A 20119-nucleotide genomic window follows, 5' to 3' on the forward strand; every position below is an offset into this window, starting at 1 on the left:
CATATAACTGAGTTACCCTGTGTAAACAGCAGCAGAAGCAGCTTCTGCCAAAGCATTGATCTCTTAAAGGTACAGAGCTGGATCGTTTAGGCTCCCATCTTTCTGCCACAGGAGAGTATTGGGGATAAAATAATAATTCGTGTCTCAAACTAATGTAATAAAGAAGCAGGGCCCCTGAGAAAATTGTAAGGAACAAGGGTTAGGTTTGTTCTTTGGTTTCCCTGCCCTTGAAAGACTTGAGCTAATATATATTTTTTAATTTTAGATCATCAAAGAGAAATGTAATTAGGGAAAGATGGGGGCAAAGTGCTACTGTGACATTTAAAAATTAAAACTTATCCAAGTGCCACTTCATGGACACAATTATTCCATCCACTGAGAGGGAGTAGGCTGGCAAGTAGAAGTGGGAGCTGGAAACAATTGCTTCTCATTTTCTCTCTGTATTTGGGGTTTACATCTAGTTGCCGATTTATTTTTTTTGGGGGGAGTATCAGGAAGCCCCCTGTGGTGTGGGTCTTGGCGCAGGTGGTGTAGTTATGGAGGCTTCCCCATTGCTTCCTGCTCCTCACTTCCCTTTGCTCCTGCTCCTCCATGAGGAAGGAAGCCCTCTTTGTGTTCAGCTTCCCTCCAGCTGAGCCACCATTGCTCTCCTCCTTCTGGTACCCACTGACCCACACTCCACAGCCCTGGCTGTTGCCACACACCCTCAGACCTGCTCTGGCTCTCCTGCCTGTGGATTGTGGATCTTCTTTCTCCATCTAGACTGTGAACTGGCAGAGGGCAGAAACCCAGTAATCAGGCCCTTCCTTCCCTTCTTCCTCTGCAGCTCCTCTCAACAGGCACGAGCACACAGTAGGTCCTCAAGATGGAGTTTCTAGACATCAAAGTTAATCTGACTTTTTTTTTTTGGGGGAGGGGTGAGGAGCAATACTGTCTTCATTCATCTGGATCCTAAGGATGGGGAGCTGCAGGGCCCCAGGCAGACTCTCTGCCGGGAGTTCAGAACTCAGGATGAGAACAAGCAGTTGAGGACACACCATTCTCAAGACTACATGGCTTGGCTTGGGGGCATCACCATTTAGTCATTCTTGCATTCATCCAGCCCCTCCAACCTCCTACTGGAAGCAGCAAAGGACAGGCCTGGGAAGAACCTGCTGCTTAGTTAGAGAGACCAAAGTCATAGCAAGAGAAAAATCTCAGAACAGCAAACAGCAACAGATGGTTAAATGTCTTCCAGGCCTGAGGAGTTCTACATTCGAGAAAACAGAAAACCATCCAAGTTTCGTGTAATGATCTGTGATGGGGGTAGCAAGCAGCCTTGAGGAGAGAGTTACCCTGGTGAAGGCAGGATGTAGAAGGCGGTAGATGGCCAGAGCGCTGGGCGATGGTCTGGCTTTGGGGCTTGGAGGGCAAGAAGCAGCTGGTTCTCCAAGGTTGTGTTGAGAACAAGCTGAAAACAGAGCTGAAACCCGACCTCAGAATAAACATCTCTATGGTCTCCGTGGAGTGATTGCTCTGCCCAGACCTGCAGAGGGCAGTGAGGGTAGGCTGAGAGAGACTCACTTGCTCTCTGCAGAGAGCGCAAGCATTGTTTGGGTAAGGAGAGCCCAGTAACCACACAAGGGGATGACCCAACCAAGTACAAGGTGCTGGTGATGTAAGCCAGGGGACTCCGGAGAAGGTGTAGCTTGTGTGGGCAGAGGTGCCCAGGAGAGGCTTTCTGGTGGAGAGAGCTGGCCCTCCAGGAAAAGGTGTGTCAGCTTTGGAAGAGAAGAGAGTGGTTGAGGCAGTGGGTGGTGTTGCCAGGGCTGGAGTAGGCAATGGGCTCTGGGTTCCTGCGTGAGGGTGAGAAGGTGGAGGCTCCTGCAGGGGTCTCCTTTGTGGAGGTAGGTTGGGTGGGCAAGACGGGGCTTTGAAGGCAGCCTCAGAAGTCTTTTTCTAACATTCTCCACAAGCCTCGGCCTTCTCTGTCCTTGAGTAATTTGGGAAGGTTTTTTTGATATAAAGAACGATAACTAAAGTGGAAAGGAAGAGGGAAATAGTCCTTACCTTCTCTCAGTTAACATTAGCAGCTTCCTGCCACCCAGAGTAGAGCATCATCGGACGGTCCTCTCCTGAGTCCACAGCAGGCCCGGCCGTGGGAGCAAACTCACCGAGGGAGGAAGAGAATCGGAGGCAAGATGCTGGGAAACCCAGGGACACCCTATGAGGTACTACATTGCCTGGGAACGCAGACAAGAGTCAGGGCTGGAGAGGGAGGGGCCTCTGGGCTTCTTTTCCTTGCTGGCTGAGTCCCAGGGACACATGGCTTTGGCCTTGTGGTGGCTCTAGGCCGGGCTGCGGTGGGGGGGAATGCTTTTGAGAGTCTCTGAGCCTTTGGGTCAGCAAGGACCGCCCTCCATTGCCCTCTTTTAGGCTTCCATCTCAACACGGAGTTCTGTCTCACTTTTGCTGAGGGCGGTGGAGATGGAAAGGCAGCGCAAGGGGCGGGTGAAGGGACCGGAAGCTCTGGACCGGAAGCCCTGCGTGGACGGGATCTGAGGGCCAGAACTCAGTGCAGGGACCCGCATTATTGCTCTCCTGGGCCTCAGCTTTTTCCTCTGCCAAGTGGAGACTGCGGGCCTCTTTTCTGCCCTCTCTTCCTTCCTCACATCCCATAGAAGAAGGTGAGACCGGCTTCTCTGTGAGGCAGCTGACTCACGGTTCTCCTCTGAAAAATTAAGGTGAAAGTAGGGACTTGGGGTCCAAATGGGCTCCAGAAGGGCACGGATAAAGCTAATTGGTCTGCACTGGAGGGTTAGGATTTTACCTCTTGCCTTTCCCAAAGCATTTACATTCTTTGCAAAAGGAGCCCTGACCCAGCTCCAACCAACAGAAGCAGGTGCTTACCGCTGCGTTTAGGTAAAGTGGGCTGAGCCAGACTCCCTGGCTTCAGCCTCTCCCACTTACACCTCTGTGGTCTTGGGCAGGTTTCCTCTCTTTGTGGCCCAAGTTTCCTCTTGGGCAAGTTTCCTCTCTTTGCTATTTGTACGATAGGAAGAGTACTAGAACCCACCTCTTAAAAGTTGTTGTGAGGATTGAATGAGTAAATGCAGGTAAAGTGCTTAGGTCAGCATCACTGATCAGCCACTGGAGGCTGAGAGCTTTGCAAGGACCCTGCCCCTTCCTCCTACCAAGAAGGAAGGGTGCCTCCCTCTGGTTGGGGTCTGAGTTGAGACCACAGTGGGTGTCCTCATTTGCTACAGGTGTTTCTCAAGGTGCTCCTGGGATGGGGAGCCTTCCGGAGGGCCTGGCTCACATCCCTGCCTCTTTTAGGGGCCTGCCTTAGGTACCAGCTGCTGACACTCCACGGCCCCTTCTTACCTGAGAGGTGTTGCCGCAGCAAGTCCTTTTAATTGTGATGTTTTACTAATTAGTTTTTAATTATGTTAATTTATTGTACACGAGCCCTGAGGTTTTCAGACACTGGGCTCACTTTAGAAACTGGAATAGTAAGTTGTATTTATTACACACACATTACTGTGAGTGAATGTCAGTTTATCATGGCCACTATTTCCCTGATAATGTTGCTCAATCAACAGCTTCTACCTGGGCCAGGCTCTCTAATCTTTTCATTCTCCCCACCACTGTCAGGCTCCCATAGTCTAGCACACAATCTTTCCAATAGAGCTGGGGTTAAGAACTCAGTGTCACAGGCCCTGCAGGTGACATGAATGAGTCATGTGGCTGGGAGGGGATAGGGGGACCCCAACTGAACAGGGGTTCAGGAAGGTGAGACTGCAGGACATTTACACCAGGCCAGATCTTCAAAGGGTTGTTATTTGGGGACCGCAGACTCACCCACCGTGGGGCAGGGGGACCTCTCCTGCTCACTCTCCCAGGAGGTAGCTGCTGACAAGAAGGCTGCAGCTATGTAGCTTGGGGAAGGGAAGGAGGCTGGTGATGAGGATGGAGAGGGCATGTGGTCAGTCAGGTTGGGCACTGAAGGCCATAGAAGGATGTAGGCTTTCATTCCAGGGGTGACCGTGGGGAAGGGGCTTTACAGCAAGGCCTGCTCATAGAAAAAACTTAGGGTAGGGACTCACCAACCATATGCTGATGGCTGCTGGTAACACAGAAGAGTATAACCAGTGACACAAGACTGGGACAAGGAAAGTGCGTGGGTATTTATGAAGGATGGGCGAGAAGAGAGAAATCGCCCCTGGCCCAACACATATGTCCTAAGTGGAAGGGGCACCATATCAGGCCCATTTTCCATAGGTTATGTCTACATATAAAGGATGAAGGTTTGCTACCACTGGGAATATTAAAGAAGATGCCTCCCTCAAATAATTTCCAGATGGCAGAATGAAATTATTTAATAAGTTTAAAGTCTTCCCAAGTGTATATGTAAAGTTGTATATATAAATTCTGGTCTCTTACTAAATAAGACTCATTAATATAAATTTTGTTCAGAGAGTAAAATTTAAAGAAATATAATCTTTAAATACAACTGGATATTTACTACTTAAAATATAAGACTTCAATTACTGATATATATATATATATATATATATATATATATATATATATCTCAGTATATATATAGATACAGGTTCATGCACTGTGTGTACAAAGAGTTTGGACTTTTGAACCAGAGAGATCTTAAACTTAGCATCTGTGTAAGCCATGTTCTTAGAGCCTCAGTTTCCTCATCTGAAACATGGGCATAGTAACACTGCATATGATTGTCAGGAAGAGATAATAAATTAGTAAGAGGTAATGAATGCCTGCCTTATAGTAGGTGCCCCAATAAGTGTTAGCTGTGATTATTATGAGTATATTCATTAAAAAGTAAACTAGCCCTGGCCAGGTGGCTCAGTTGGTTAGAGTGTAGTCCTGTACACCAAAAGGTTGTGGGTTCAATCCCTGGTCAGGGTGTGCATGGGAGGCAACAGATGGATGTTTCTCTCTCTCTCTCAAAATCAATAAACACATCCTCGGGTGAGGACAAAGGAAACAAATAAACTCTCTCCTTTTTAGATATAAAGATAAACTGTAGCAGAAGATAGTATTTAGAATATGTGTGACATGGAAATTTTCTAAAGGAAGAGGACAGCTGGGCTTTTTTCTCAGTTGTCCTTCCAGTGTGTTGGGAAGATGAGAAGGATCTAAGTCTCTAGTTGTGGGTGCAATGTTGCATGAGTGAGCTGGGGGAGCAGAACCCATATAAGGGAGGAACCTCATGAGTTTCTTGCAACATGGAAGCTCAGTGATGCCCAGCTGCATTCCGGCTTAGGAAGGGGCCCACACTGTAGCACACACCTAGCATCTCCGCTCTCATTGTCCCAGGGAGCTTGCATTCACACATCTGATGCCCTGGCACATGGGAGGCTCCCACATGGGCCAGCATGACCCCCTCCCCGGAAAGGGGAAGGGTAGGCAAACTCCGTGACTCACTCCCTGGCTCTGTGCCCTCTCGCTGAGTCACAATGTAATTGATCTCTCCCTGCGCCAGGTTTCTGCCCTCATGTGACCCAAAGCGGGGTCATTTCCAGACCGTGGCTGGGGAGGGAGAGAGACAGTGAGAAGCTGAGGATGGCACTGAGCTGATGTTCCTGGATGTCCACTGAGGTGTTGTGTTTGGAGCAGTTGGGGGTTGGGCCACTTCCCACCAACATATGTGCTCCTTCATTGGCCTCCATTAGTGTGTCCCCATCAGGGTAGAGCCATCTCCATAAGAGTTGCCTCTAGGAAATAGTGAAGAAAGTGGTTTGATCTCCGGGAATCTCCTTGAAGATCCCATGTTGTTTGTGCTTCTGGGATGAGGGTACCTCATCCTCTTTTCCAAATTGAGTTGTGGGCTTGGAGGAGCTGAAGGTTGGGAGGCAGGAGGTTAAGGTATGTGATCCACTCCTCATACGAGGGTAGTGTCACCCCTTGGGGCTCAAACTCATGCCATCCTTGGCTCCAAAAGAGAAGAACCGCCTCTTGCTGAAATGCGAAACTCTAGCCAGGAGGAATGAAGCCTCAGTTCTCCTAGCCTGGTGATAGAGAGCAGAATAAGGGTCTCCTCTGCCAAGGTCTCCAATAGACAGATCTCGGGTGTAGTCTACAGGCTCTTAGAATAGCAGCTGTGACAAGGCCCTGTGATTGACAGCATTGCCACCTGGGACAAATCATGTAATTGCTATTGGTTTCTGTATCCTCATCTGTAAAATAGGCATGAAATTCCTCTTCTATCCCAGAGAATCACTAATGAATATGTAAAGCTTTAAGAAATGACCAGTTGTGTTATTATAAACCTGCCCCTCCCACATTTCATATTCCTTGTCCTGACTGATGAGCTGGTGTCCACACCGTGAGCTCTGTGTCCCCTTTGGGTCTCACTGGCCGCTTCCAGTCCCAGTTCTGAGATGGTTCCTGCTCACCCTGCCCCTCTGAGGTCTGGATGGGATTTCATGCCACAAGTCACTTCTGTGGCCATCATACAGCAACGGGGGCTCCAGCAGCTCTGATAGGACTCAAGCAAGCCTTGCTGTGTGTCTTTGGGTCACTTGCTTTCCCTCTCTGGACCTCATTTTTTGATTTATTACAGTAATTCTTGCTCTGCCTCCTGGGACAAATCATGTAATTGGGACTGATCTTGTTGGGAGCGGGGAGGATCAGAGGCCAGCGCGGGATTGCTTCCTGGAGTGCAGGTTGCATATATTGTATATGAGTTCCTCTCTTCACTCATTCCATCCCTGCCTCTGCACAGCTCCAGCCTCAGAGCAGCCCTGAGAACAGGAGAGCAACCTGGTTCTCACATCCATTCTCCTCCTGCTGCTTATTTCTCCCAATCACACTTAATAGCTGCCTGGCTTTTGGCTGCAGCCCGGTATATAATAACCTGCAATTATTGTCCACTTAAGCTGTCCCTAGGGCCTTGTCTGTTGCACTGCCCAGGCCCGCACTACTGGCCCGCTGATTTCCCTGTCAGATCCTGGCCAATGGGAAGAGAGCCTCCGAAGGGCTAGACTGACAACCTGTTTGGCAGAACAGCCACCTCCACAGCAGCATTTTCTTTAGAGATGGAACCACAGAGGCAATCCTCAGCAGCCACAGCCTCATGCATCCTGTGTACTCCACCTTTCCGGGGCCTGTCCCTCTGCGCTGTCCAGAGCCATCCTCATTCCCTGGTCCCTGCTGTCATTGCAGTCTCTCTGCCTCTGCTTACCCTTACATGACACTACCAGCTACTCTACAGATTTTGTTCTTTTTCTCTGCATACTTATAAGGGAGGCATTGACATTTTACATACCAGGCTACTGAAGATCAGAGACATTAGGTATCTTTCCTAGGGCCACACAGCTAGGAAATGACAGTGAAGATTCAAAATCGGTGAGCTGATTTCATCCTTAGGCTGTGCCATCCAGCTCTTTTCCTCACAAGTCCTGACCAGCCTTGGTGGCTCTGCTCAGTGCTGTCTCCTTTGGAAAGCCATCCCCACCACTGCAGTAGCTCTGGTCTTCCCCACTGTGCAGGCTTTCAGCCTGAACCAGGTACCCTCAGCCCTGTGTGGGCAGCATGAGTTCCCCTGCTTCCCCCTCCTCTGCCGTCTGGGTTCCCATGTGTCTCTTGTGCACAGATTGGATACAACTGGGCTCATTGCTTGAGTTTCCCCTTCCTAACTCTGACTCGTATTCTCGTGAGCATCTGTCTCTTCTGGCGCGATCCCTGCTGCTCCTGACGGGGGCCCTCGCTCATCTGTATGGCAAACATGTGGTTATCTCCGCAGTCTCACCTGGCTCTGCTGGTGCTAAAGGTGATGACAGAAATCAAACTCTAGGCTGCAAAAGCACATGCAGGTCCCGTGTCACCACTGGGAGACAGTAGAACCCGAGGGTGTCAGTATTCTCACATCACTTAGAATCTACTGATTAAATGACCAGAGACCAAAGCAGATGTCCAGACTGTAAGTGCTGGTTGTCTCGGCGTGTGTCTGTGTGTGTGTGAGCGGGTGTGTGTGGTCCTGCACATGGTGTGGAGCACAGTGACCACAATGGCTGGGGAGTCTGTCCCGGCCTGTGATGAATAGGAGTCTCTCGAGCACAGGACAGAAAGACCCAGGAGCTGAGAGCTTAGAGAGGCTCTGAAGGCCACAGCACAGAGTGTCCTCCTGGCTCCTGTCTTACTGGTGGTCACACTGGGCTCTGGGCTGTGAGTGAAGAAGGTCTAAGAGGCCTGGGGCCCCTGCTTTGTTGGGTTCACCCACCTCCAGGCCCTGGCACAGTTCTGCCCAGCCCTGCCCAGGGGACACTCATTCTCCTCTTCCCAGGCTCATTCACCCTTTGTCTGAATGGTTCTCACGGGCTCTTGCATTTTTCAGCCCTTTGTCTTGGCAGCAAGAAAAGTTTGCTGGCAGACAGTTTTGGGGTAGCCTGAGGCTTCTCCGGCCCCGGAAATCTTATCCGTTAAGTCTGAGGCTGGCCTGAAGGTAAACTGCTGTGAGGGTTGTGTGATGCCTTAGGAGGGAGCCAGCCTTCCTCTCCTTTGCCTCCATAGATTTATAGATTCTTAGGGAGGCAGTGCGCTCAGTCTTGGCCTTCACCCAGGGCACTGGGGCTGACACACTCCCTGCTCCCACTGTGGGTGCTGTATTCTCTGGCCTCTCTCATCCTCCCCTGCCTCTCCAGCTACCCTTCAGCCCTGGGGCGAGACACCTCAGGAAGGGCTGGCAAAGGATCCTCAGGTGAGCACCGGCCAGGTCAGCCACTCTCTAGATCCCACCTGCAGCAGCAACTGGGAACTTTCTGCTGAGAGGAGCAAAGACCCAGTGTCTTTATCTGCTCTGTCATTTTACTCTCCTGTCCCAAGGCCCAGTGTCTGTCATGCCTGGGGTGAGAAAGACTTAAAGTGTGCCAGTTAAAGGTGGCTCACTCTCTTTTCAGGGTGATCCGGTATTGTTTGGGCAAACCTTCCTTATTTGGCATCAGGTAGGGAGGAGCTTACACACCCTGTGGTGGGGAGGAGGTCTTGAGGTGTCCTTGTGCTGTCATCTGGGGCCTCAGTGGGCTCCCTGTGGTGTGGCAGCCATCATCTCCATCCTGGGAACTCCAGATTGGAGGCTAGTGGGGTTTCCGCCCAGATGTCATAAGGAGCCTTGAGTCCCAGTACCTGCTATACTCACCTGCAACCTCTCACCCTCACCCAGGGACTGAGTAGACTCGCTTTCAGTTCTCTCCCTGCATATCCCACCCGGAGGGCAGCCAGAGAGCCTCTTGGATTCTCCCACACATGTAGGAGGAACAGGGAGAAAGGATTGATGAAATCTGTTCCAACCCTTCTTTTTGTCTAAACACACTCTCCTTTTCCCCCTTTGGGTGTTAACCCCAGGTTGCCCAGAGCCACGCACACAGGAGGTGTACCCAGTCTCTAGCTTTCAGCTTCCTTTGAAAATGTGCCCTTTTCTTCCCCTCCTCCTTCCCGACTTGAGGTCCAGCTCTGGGGTGGGAGGTACTGCTGTGCAGAGAACACTTGTCCTTCTTGTCTTCACTCTGGGCTCTTCTCCCCAAATCAGAGAGACTGCTGCAGTCTGTACCCTGCCTCCCTGCCCCCAGGCCTGGAGCACTGGAGGGTGGTCCTGCAGCCTAGTCACTTTGTGAGCACAGCGGGGGTACAGCACGTGGCACAGTATGTTGAAAGAATAGCCAGACAACCAGGGCTATCAGGACCCTACCCTGGAGTCAGGTTTGGCAGAGTCTGCTTCACATATTTATAATACAAAAAATCCCCAACCATCCAAATATTTCCCTCGGGGTGGCGTTTGAAACTAGTTTTGATCATTTGAAGAGTAAATTCTTAAGTACTTAGCTTGATAATCTAAAATGATTCATTTGTCAAATATTTAGGTTAGTTGAGATTTAGCATTTACTCAGCTAGTGGAAGAGGAGCAACTGCAAATTGGGCAGACACATTCTATGTGTAGCGCTCTCTCTAATGTGCTCTGACTACTTTCATTACTGTAGGCATGCCCTTCAGCATAGCACCCGCCCTCCTGTGTGTGCACATGTGTGTGTGTGTGTGTGTGTGTGTGCGCGCGAGTGCACGTGTTTGTCAGGGACACATACGTGTGAGCGCATCTTCCTCATTGGGGTTTATTGCATTTTCTTTGTGCTGCTAATGCTTTTGGCCTCTGGGGGTGCTATATATATACAGATGCGGAATTTGAGAAACACAGGATTTTCAACCTGAAAGGAACCTTAGGAACCTTAAAATCCATTTTTCTCTTTTTTTACACATACAAAAAGGTGAAGTGATTTGCTCAAGGGTCAGATGTAGAGTTGAGGTCTCTCTCCCTCTCTCTCTCTGTCTCTCTCTTTCTCATGCACACATTCACACATTTTAATAGTAATAGATGGCTATTTCCTCATTGTTCAGCATTTCTTTGTTTCTCTCTCCTCCCTTGTGTTTCTTTTTCACTGTGGGTCTGTCTCTCTTTGTTCCTGGGCTGGGAGCTGAGGTGGCACAGGCCAGGTCCACGGAGGACTGGGGAGAGTAGAGGCAACAGTGTGTTCCCCACTAGCCAGAAGCCTGGGCCCAGGAGCAGTGCCTACGTCCTGGGGAAGAGGCATAGAGGCAGGAGGGTGTGTTGGCCTCACTATTATGCGGTCTGTGTTCAGTCTGATCCTCTTTCCCTGTTTTTTCCTGGGGGAGTTGGCATGCTTTCAGGAGGAAAGAGCAGGGTTATCTCCTTGCCATTCCTCCCTCCTGAGTCCTTTTTTCTGGCCCCAGCCACGTGGGCCCCAGTTCAGATACCACTTTCTGAAAGACTTACATGCTTCTTGTCTCATATCCAAGAGGCAGAGGAAAGGGCTCTGCTTCTCATCATGCTTTCCGGATGCTGCAGTGTGGCTCCCTGTCTGAAACAGACTCTGTGGAAATGACTGTTTCCTGTGGAAATGACTGATGTGTCTCTTCACCAGAGAGGCATGGAATCTCAGACTTGGAATGGAGCTCTAGGTCCTCTTGTTGACTGCCACACCCATTGGAAGACCCCATCCTCCCGCATCCCTGAGGTCGCTGCAGTCTGCCTACCCACCTCTAGCCATGGGCTGATTCCTTTAAAAAGTCCCACCATCCCATGTTTCTCTCAAGATGCTCCCTGTCCCCCTTTGTCCCCACCGAAGGTCTTGAAGTCAGTGGCCACCCCTGCTTTCTCTATGCCTTTGTTGCTCATTTGTTCTGTAATACACTTAGACTTGGCTTTTGCCCCTCCCACTTCACCAGAATTATTCTGATTAACGTCATCAGTGGCTGCCTTGGCCAAATCCAGTAGCTACTTTTTTAGTCTTCATCTTAATGCTGTTCATCACTTCTTTGAAATATCTTCTTTTCCTTTTAAGAAATCCATTGTTCTCTCTTTGTACACCCACTACTTCCAGCTAGTCCCTTTGACCGGGTCATTTCTCTGGCTAGTCTTTCAATGCTGGAGTTATCCTATTCTCCTCCTTGAATTTTTCTTCTTTTTTATGCTCCAGTTTCCCAGGGCTGCCACATTCCTGCACAGAATAGTAATTCCTTGTCATATGCCAATGGTCCTAATTGAACATGTCCCGTCCCCTCTGCCCTCCTGAGCTTCAGTCCCTTATTTACAACTTCTAGAAGTTTTCATCAGAAGACCTTTAGACTTGGGGATTCTCTCATCCTATGGGAGTAAAAAATCTTCTCCACTTGAAGTCCCTGTTTTGGTTGGTAGCCCCCTCATTTACTCAGCCATCTCATCCAGAAGGGGAATTGTTCCTGACCATGTCCTCTTATCCATCCTCCAAGTTCTTCCAGCTCCACCACATCTTTGCCTTTTCCCCACCTCATTCTCTCTTACACTGTTGCCATAGAATTCTGATCTCTTTGCTATTGGCCTTACCTTCTCTGACATACCTGCTCTTCACTCTGCACACAGAATGAGCTTGTAAAACATAGATCTGGTCATGCCAACTCCCTCCTTAAAAGCCTTGAATGGCTCCCTATTGCCTTTAGTGCAAAGCCCAGCCTTGTTGGCTTGGTATTCCAGGAATCCTCATAACTCACCCTGTCCCCTCTGCTTCTCCTAGTTTCTTTCACCTCTCCCTTCCCCCTATCCTGGTCCTTAGCCCCAGCTGTTACCAGTCTCATCCTCATGTTCTCTCTCACGTGGGGTCTGGGTGCACACTGCTCCCCATCCATCCTGCAGCCCTCATTCCCTTTCTTTTCAGAGCTAAATGCTGCTTGGTTTTCCCATCTCTCCTCGAGCATCACTCCTTCAGGGAGGCCTTACTTGCTGACCCCACAGACTAAGATGGGTGACTCATTGTGCACTCCTATGGCTGTGGCTCTCTGCTTTTTATAGCCATCTACCTGATTATCATTATTTAATTAATTACTGGTGGAAACCTCTCTGCCTCCCCCCGCCTCCCCAATAGACTCTAAGGTCCTCAAGGGCATGATTGTGCCTTTCTTGTCAATTCTCCACCCCAGTACCTGGTACCCTGTGTGTACAATAAATACTCATCTGATTAGGGGACTGGAGAGCTTCCTATATGTCAGTCTTAGTAGGAACTTGATCCTATAAGTGGGCAATAGGGGCAGAAGATTGTCCCCACTATGATGGTGACTTGATGAGATTTTTGAGTTTCAGGAAGATTGGCTGGGGAGCTTCATTCAGGAAGGTAGGCTGTGTCAGGGACTGGGGGACTGGCAGCAGTACTGGCAGGAAGTTTGGGTCTGAAACGAATGACTTGTCCTCTTGTGTCCCATATGCTTCTAATGGCGAGTCCAGGAGATGGAGTCAATGTGTGATAATTGAAGTGGAACAGAATCCAGGAATGGCCTTCTAATAGCTCAGTGTGCAACTGTGAAATGGTCTTACCTTATTCTGGAAAGGTTTCCTCTCACTTTCTGCTCTTTCTAAATCTGTTCTTATTTCATCCCTTGTTCCCCATCTCCTCCTCTTCCAAGGGTGGAATCCAGAGGAAGGGGTCCTCTGTTTGGAATAACGTTCCAATCTGATTGACTGCTAATTTGTTAATATTGCTCTCATTCTCCACAGTCCATATGCAACTTACAGATATCGCCTCTGGAGGCTTCTACCCCAGAGAAGAATAAAATTGGAGTTGAAAGAATCCAAAAAGTGGCTGGCGTTCTGAGGTTCAGACCAGCTAATTCTGTAGCTTTTGTGAGCTGGAATTTCTGTGATAGAAGCAAGTTGCTCCTGCTCATGGCTCCTGCCCCCCCAGCATATACTCTCCTGTTCAGTGACAAGATGGGAGACTGCTTTTCTGTTCCTTGTTATACTGGGTTCTGCCCCATCTCTCTAAAGCAATCTTATAAATCATTGATGAGAATATTTCTATTTTTGTCTTAAATATCCTAGCCAAGAAAGCCTTATGAATACTTTCCAAATCAAATGCTGGCATTGCATGACGCTTCCTCATTGATGGCAGCCCCATTTCATTGTTTTTTACTTTTTGGCTCTGCCATCCATGTCAGCAGTGCCAAATCTCAGCCTGGGGGTGGGGGCTGACCCTGTGCAAAGCTCCTTTTGGACTCCCTTTCTTGGGCGGGAACTTTCTTCATCTCCATGGCTGCCCCCTCAACCTCCTTATCAACCCTTTCATCCTTGAAATGCTATAAATTATGACTGGTATTTATCCTCACTATAGTTTCCTCCTGCCATTCTTTCTGCCTCTGAACCAACCCGCCTCCATCCCAATCATCATTCATTTTGTGCCTAGGAATTCAACTGACTTGAATATCAACCTACATTTGAAAGCATGACATTCCAAAATAAAAAAGATTCTCTCCTGTGGTATTTCCAAATTCCACCAGTTCATAAAGACCATGTATGTCCCTCTCCTTCATCACCATACTCTGGGCATTAGTACAGGGCCTGGCTGTATAACGAATTGGGGAATAAATGAAAGGCCTAAAGCATCAGGTGCCTCCCCCCCACAGTTTGTTACATCCCCTGGTTCCATCTTGACTTGACACCCTAAAATGGTTAATCCAGGGTTTTCTGAAACTCATTATTAATCTCTGTTGAGAAAGTAAGAAGGTTCAAGTGCATCTTTCCTGATTACCTTCACCTTGTCTGAATTTTTCTTTTACTTTGATTTTTCTTCAGCACCCATGTAAATAATTTACATTACCTGTCCCTTGCTTATATGTTGTTTATCTTGGTGCTTTCATAAGGCTGTCTTGTATTTTTGACCAGAGCAGAAACACCTGGAGGAAGGAACTATGTCTCTTTACTTTGTAGCCTAAGATTTGATGCAGTGGGTGTTTAATAAATGGTTTCCACCTGGCTGATGGAATGAATGGGTCTCAAGCTTGACATCACTTTCATTGTTAACATTAGAGGTAGAGTCTAAGCCCAAGAGGGAGTGTAAAGTATATTTTTGATCCTCTTTATAATGACTTACATAGGGACTCTCTTTAATAGCACAAAGTGTTATGGATTTACATAGTCTTTTTAATTGTGTAGGTACATAATAAAAAAGTTAGGTAAATCAAAATTATCCAGGACACTGGGCAATTTCTATTATGTTTTTGCACCAATTACATATTTCAGGTAATTCATTCCTTGATATTTTAAATAATTGTTTCAATAACATACGTTTTTTTTGTTGTTGTTCTTAATCCTCACTTGAGGATATTTTTCTGTTGATTTTTAGAGAGACTGGAAGGGAGGGGGAGAGACACAGGGAGAGAAACATTGATATGAGAGAGATACATCGATTGTTTGCCTCCCACATGAGCCCTGACCTTACCAGGGCTGGGGATCAAGCCTACAACCAAGGTACATGCTCTTGACCAGAGTAGAACCCAGGAACCCAGTCTGAGGGCTGACACTGTATCCACTGAGCCAAACCGGCTAGGGCAACATACATTTTTTTTTGTTGTGGTTTATATACCAATGGGGAATGATGATCCAGAAATGCTGGAACTGCCATCAGTCCAAATCAGATTGGATTGATGATCAATGATGGGGCTCAATGCCATCAATGCCATCTCCCTGTCTCTAAGGAGCTTACTGGGCTGGGGGAGGCAGATATATGCCTGTAGCTCAAGGCCAAGCATAAATATTTGAGCATATAGAGAAGGATGGGGTTCCTTCTCATCAGGAGACTAATGAACTCTAAATATTGAGGAGGAATCTGATTTTACAAGCCAGGATTGTATCTAATTCCTAATAGGTGCTTTACAGATGTTTGTGGGCAGCCTGGGAGAAGGCAGTGATGTTCTCAGAGGAGAGAAAGAGTAAGAAACAGTAGAGTGGAGGAGCAAGTCATACTCAGGTTGCAGTAAGTTGTGCTCTGGGCCTGAAGCTGAAGCCGGAGGTGTCTAGATCAGTAACTGGGGTCAAATCTGTTTGGTGGGTTGCAGGCTGTGTATGAAAGTCATTGAGTTGAGCTGAGGATTCAAACTTCAGTTATAACACAGTGAGAGTCTCTGTATGGGTTTGAGCAGATCTGCCCTGTGCTCCAGTGAGATTAGGCTGCACTGGTGAGAGGGCTATTTTGGGATGGAAGGGGCAGGGAGCAGGCGAATCCTTGTGAGGCAACTGCAGGTGATTGGGTGTAGGGTGAGCAGGGTTGTGAACCCACAGTAGCTGTGGGTGGCAAAGGGGCTTTGTGAAAAGAGGATTTTCGGGCCTGGGAGCTGCCTACATGGCAGCTTGTCCTTGAAGCCTCTCCCCCTTCTCCCATCACCCACCTGTTCCATAATGTCATCCATTTCAGGAGTCTGGCACTTGCATCTCCCACCTCACAGGGATGCTCACGCTCATGGGGAGAATTGACTTTAGGTAAGGTGTGTGGATGTGAATTTATTAAGATTTCTCTATTTAAATTAGTTATTTAATACTTTCTTATGGCACAAAAGGATTTGAGGAACATGATGTTAATGTACATAAACATGTTTTTCCACCAAAGGGACCTGCAGTTTCAGCCTGATTTCTTGTTTAGCAGCACAGTTGCAAGTAAGAGCTTTGTGGTAGATGAGTGGGTTTGAATCCTGACTCTGCCAGTGGCCAGCTGAATGCTCAACAAGTTTCTTTTCTGCTCTGAGAGAGTCCTTCCTTAAGAAATGTGGTGAGCATACCTCCCTCCCAGTTTTGTTGTACGGATTAAATGTCAGCTGTTTAGTGTAGCACGTGGGCAACAGGAAGCACTCAGGTGGACAGTCAATCTCACAAGACTTTACCCCATTGTGACTACTTTTCTTTAGGCATCAGTGGTCAGGTTGGGGGGGTCTCTCCATGTGGGTATCCTGCCTTTCTTAAGCCCTTGCCAGTTTATCCTGTCTGTGGCTACTTCCCTCACCGATGAGATAAAGAAGCACATATACTCCTCTAAGGCACAACTTCCTGTCTTGTTCCTGATATTCTCCTGCATCAAATCCTGCCCATTTTGACAAACTGGCACAGGGGAAATACCAGTAGGTGATAAAGGTGAGCAAAGCATTTGCATTTAGGGCTCATTCATTAGGTGCACCCTGTGAAGAACTGTAATACAAAATGAGACATGACCTCTGTTCCTGGAGACTTCCAATGGCGGGGGACGGGGTGGAGCATAAACACAGGTGTCTACATAGAAAATCAAAGAAAAGTGAGCAGGTGATAAAAAAGAGGTGGATGCACTGCTGTGGGAGCAGCCCAGGCTAGGTTTGAGCTGAGTTAGGAAGGAGCAGGAGTCACTTGGCAGACAAATGACAGAGGCATTCTGGCCAGCAGGAAAATTGGTGATCTGAGAGCATAGAGTATTGGGTTATGCTGGGAAAACACCAAGTATCCAATGACATCAGACTGTGGACTTTCTCATCAAGAAGACAAGAGGCAACAAGTAATTGACGAGGATGTGGAGGAAAGGGAAAACTTGTGTACTGTTGGTGGGAATGTTAATTGGTACAGCCACTATGGAAAACATTATGGAGACTCCTCAAAAAATTAAAAGCAGAATTACATATGATCCAGCAATCTCACTTCTGTGTATATACCCACAGGAAATGAAAACAGGATATTGAAGCGATATCTGGACTCCCATGTTTATTGCAGCGTTACTCACAATAGCTAAGATTTGGAAACAACCTAAGTGCCTCTCAACAGATGAATGATGGATAAAGAAGGTGTGGAATATACTACACACACACACACACACACACACACACACACACACACACACTGGAATATTATTCATCCATGAGAAAGAAGGGAATCCTGCCACTTGGGACCACATGAATGGATCCTGAGGACATTATGCTAAGTCTTAAGTCATACAGAGAAAGATAAATACTGTGTGACATCACTTACATGTGGAATCTAAAAAAGCCAAAAGTGTAAAAAAGGAGAGTAAAGTGGTGGTTACTAGGGGCTAGTAGGAGAGATGATTTTTAAGAGTACAACTCAAAACTAGTAGATAAGTCCTAGAGATCTAATGCACAGTATGGTGAATGTAAACAACAATATTGTATTATAGTCATAAAACTTGCTAAGAGGCTGGATTTTAATTATTTCTACCACAAAAAGTAAATGATAGCCACATGATGTGATAGAGTTGCTAACTATATCTACAATGGCATTCATATTACAGTATATAATTGTACCAGATTACCATGTTGTACACCTGAAGTTCACACAATGTCACATGTCAAATATATTTTAACTAGTGACCCGGTGCACGAAATTCATGCATTGGGGGTCTCCCTCAGCCCGGCCTGCACCCTCTCCAATCTGGGACCCCTTGGGGGATGTCGGACATCTCTCTCACAATCTGGGACTGCTGGCTCCTAACCGCTCTCCTGCCTGCCTGCCAGATTGCCCCTAACTGCTTCTGCCTGCCAGCCTGATCGCCCCCTAATAGCTCCCCTGCCAGCCTGATTGATGCCTAACTGCTCCCCTCCCAGCCCGATTGCCCGCAACTGCCCTCGCCTGCTGTGACCCGCCTCCTCCGTGTGAGGTGGTGGAGACGCTGGGACGTCTCTCTGTGCTGCATAGAGCTGCGGGACCCCCCAGGCCTCACTGCGCAGAGTGGCCGCTGGGCCCTGCCTCTGCTGTGTGCGTGGCCATCTTGTGACAGCCATCTTTGCAGTGGCCATCTTGTGGCCATCTTGTGACGATGTCACGTGCGAGGGCCACCTAGGCTTTTATTGATATAGATAAAAGAGAAATTGATATCAATCCTAAAAAAAGACTGTGGAGTTTCTAATGGGGCATTGTGTATCAGTCAGGGTTTAATAATGGAAAAAAGGCACAAGGGCAGATGGGAGATATTTAATGGGCCATCCAGGTGTTCCTCAAATCACTCCCAGGTCATTACTGCCTTCTCCTACAACTGGTCTTCACAAACTATGTACTATATTTTCTGGTATGAAATTAAAATGAAAAATGAATAACTTCTTTTATTTTACCAGACTTATATTCAATGTCTTGATGTTCCATTATTCCCTTATACTCTGGAGATGGGTGTTCAGTGTCAAAGAGTTTCTGGCTTTGTCAGCTCGGTGTACCATGTCAGGCCCATCTCCCGCCCTTGGCAGAGAGCAACAGGGCAGCTTTTAAGAAGCTGTCCTAGGTGAACTTGGCATCCTGTCCCCACACCTATCTGAGGCTCTGGGTGCTCCCCCCACCTGCTCTGTTGTAGGGTGATGGCTGACACTACCCCCTCGTGGCCATCTGAGAAGTGCTTGAGTGATTTGTGTGTGGCGGGGGAGGCACTGTGCAGGCGTTAAGATCCACACAGAACTACTCTAGTAACTGCAGAGTAGACAGGACCTGTCTGGGACCATTTGCAAGGACTGTGGGTACAACACCAGGCCTTGGTGCCCTCTAGGTCTGGGGGTAGGTCTTTGTCTTTTCTTATTGTTGTTTGATTCCCCATCTGGCTTATGTTCCTTTCCATTTCTGCTAAATGTCAAAGGACTAAGGGGGGATCATGATGTTGTTTTCCCTGGAGAGGGAATGAATGGGTCAGCTGCTTCAAGGCCCATGTGATCTGAATCTGCTGAACCTCCAGTATCATTTCTCTAACTGCCGATTCCAACCTGTGCCCTGGTCAGTCAGTGTCCAATGTGCCGTTTCCAACTGGACTCCTTTGAGTCTGCAGCTCTTGCCTCTGCCTGCGATGGCCCCCTGCCAGTCATCATGCCCCCCATCCCAGTTTGCTGCTTCTTGGAGGTCCAGGCCCAGGATCTAAAAACCTTCATGGATTTTTGGGCCCTCCCTTCTTTTCAGAGCTCTGAACTCAGAGCCCGAAGAGCATGTAAAGGTCTGAGAGCTCAGATGGAAACCTCACTGTTAATTCATGTGTGCACACATAATGAATTCCCAAACGAATCTGTCAGCTTCCAGATCTAGCCCGATTCCTTTGTGATCTCTCTGGGCCTGTTTTCTCCTCTGTCATGGGCATAATCAGCTGCTCACTGGCCCACAGGATTGTGTGAAGATGAGGTAATGTGAGGGTTCAGAAATGCACTTTTGAGGATGGGGTAGGCACCCCAGTCACTCCCTGCATCAAGTCAATGCTGCTGCACTCCGATTAAACTCCAGATCACCAGCCTCACCTTCTTCATTTTCATAGATTGTTGATGAGTGGATTGTACTCTTGTTTTTAAAGATTCTTTTAAAAACAATCATGGGATAGTTATGCATTTAATGCATTGTTTTAGTATAAAGCTATACCAGTTCAATATAGCAAGACGCCTTCCCCGTGTATGTGTATGTGTGTGCACATATGTGTGGGTGTTGGGGAGAGTCACACTACAGGGGCTTCTCCTTGCGGAAAAGGAACCTGGAGATGGTTGGGGTACATCAATCAAGAGGTTCGGGCTCTTTAGTGCATCACTTTTAAAATCAGCTATGAATAAGGCAGAACTTGGAGGGAGGTGCCCTAGAGGACTTGAAAGTTTAAATCAGGGCAAGGTTTAATTTGGGAAATAGGTGTTTGTTCTTACACATCACACTGCTCAGGCCCAGCTGCCTCCCCCAGCTGTGGAACAAAAGGCTGTCCTCAGGCCTGCAGGGCACGGAGGGAGCCCTGCACTTGGCATCTCGTCCACTTGGAGCCAGATCAAAGATGTCTGTGGATAATGGTATTCAAAGCTCAGTCTTGCTTTTCCCCGTTTT

Source organism: Eptesicus fuscus, chromosome 12, assembly GCF_027574615.1.
Source record: "Eptesicus fuscus isolate TK198812 chromosome 12, DD_ASM_mEF_20220401, whole genome shotgun sequence".
Taxonomy (NCBI): Eukaryota; Metazoa; Chordata; class Mammalia; order Chiroptera; family Vespertilionidae; genus Eptesicus; species Eptesicus fuscus.